Source organism: Leptonychotes weddellii, chromosome 4, assembly GCF_054177405.1.
Source record: "Leptonychotes weddellii isolate Sample4059 chromosome 4, ASM5417740v2, whole genome shotgun sequence".
NCBI classification, from domain to species: Eukaryota; Metazoa; Chordata; class Mammalia; order Carnivora; family Phocidae; genus Leptonychotes; species Leptonychotes weddellii.
In genome coordinates, this window is record NC_138372.1 from 126,432,348 (window position 1) to 126,434,121 (window position 1,774).

Below are 1,774 nucleotides of genomic sequence, written 5' to 3' on the forward strand. Positions count from 1 at the left end.
TGAAATACATCTAAGTCATTTATGATCAAAACAAAGCCATCTCATTAAGAGAATGCTTATTTTCTCTAGTGGGGTTTCCTTTTCTTTGTCAATATTTGTTATTCCAATCAGGTAATTAAATGATGGTAGTAGTATCCCAGAGTAAATACACTGTGTTAACTTTTCCAGTTAGATGGTAATTTACTTAATGTTCCACATAAAGAAATCAGTTTCATACTCCGATTGCGAAGTATAGTTATGTCTATCAGCACTTACCATGTTATGTTGTAATTATTTGTTACATTTCTCTTTCTCTCTCTCCTACTGGACCATGAATACCTTGAGGCATACACTTTTTCATTATAAGAAGAAACACCGGGTGTTTAATTATGTGCCAGATTCTGTTTTAAGTGTCAGATCAATTATTTAGTTTAAACTTCACAAAGCTTTATAATATGGGTACTGTTAGTATTTTCATTTTAGCAATAAGGAAATTTGAACTCAGGGACGTTAATTTGCTTGAGTTCACAAAGAAAGTAAAAACTAGTAGACCTAAGAAATGAACTCAAGCAGCTTGATCTGAGTGATCTTGCTCTTAATCCTTATGCTGTTCAGCTATGAAGGCTCTGGGTTGATTACAACCAAGAATGTTAAATGAGTCAATATTCACGGCTCGCACCGCAGCGCATCAGAGCCCTGCTCAGGCGCCGGATTAGAGTGCAGGGAGCTGGGTCAGGCAGTCTCTGGGGCACCCGTGCCTGGAAAGTGCTGGAGCGCTCTGGAAGAGCCTGGACAGCCTTGCTCCCCAGCAGCTAGGTGCGAGGGGCCGGAGCTAAAGTGAGAATCCGGGTGTCCTGGAGCGCCTGGGCCACGGCGGCGGCCCTGGGAGCAGAGGTGGAGCAACCCCGTTACGCTAAAGATGAAAGGCTGGGGCTGTCTGGCCCTGCTTCTGGGGGCCCTGCTGGGAACTGCCTGGGCCCGGAGGAACCAGGATCTACACTGTGGAGCTTGCAGGGCTCTGGTGGTTGAACTAGAGTGGGAAATAGCCCAGGTGGATCCCAAGAAGACCATTCAGATGGGCTCTTTCCGAATTAATCCGGATGGCAGCCAGCCAGTGGTGGAGGTGCCTTATGCTCGCTCAGAGGCCCACCTCACAGAGCTGCTAGAGGAGGTATGTGACCAGATGAAGGAGTATGGGGAACAGACTGACCCTTCCACTCACCGCAAGAACTACATACGTGTAGTGGGCCGGAGTGGAGAATCCAGTGAACTGGACCTACAGGGCATCCGGATTGATACGGACATCAGTGGTACTCTCAAGTTTGCGTGTTAAGAGCATTGTGAAGGAATATGAGGACGAACTCACTGAATTCTTTTCGCGAGAGGCTGACAATGTTAAAAACAAACTTTGTAGTAAGCGAACAGATCTATGTGATCTGCACATATCGCATGATGAGCTATGAACCACCGGAGCGGCCCAGACTGACAGGCTAGATGGATCATCCCCAGGAGGGGAAGAGGCTGGCAATGCCTTTTATATTATGTTTTTACCGAAATGAACTGAAAAATTGTGAAACCAAAAAAAAAAGAGTCTGTGCTGAGAATGTTCACCAAGGCTCTTATGTCTGTTAATTCATTTATTTTTATAACCCTATAAAGTAAATACTAATATTATACTTATTTTATAGGACAGGAAACAAAGAGATGTAACAGAGCAAGGATTTTCAGCCACTTACCATTGTATGACATGCTACTATCACATGATTAGAACCTATAAAAAGTTGGTTCTATCTCT

At 44.2% G+C, this 1,774-nt stretch overlaps 1 pseudogene; it reads left to right on the top strand.

Moving 5' to 3' along the window:
* The first annotated feature begins 641 nt into the window (after positions 1-641).
* LOC102738022 (protein canopy homolog 2 pseudogene) lies at positions 642-1,442 on the top strand (annotated as a pseudogene).
* Positions 1,443-1,774: the final 332 nt, after the last annotated feature.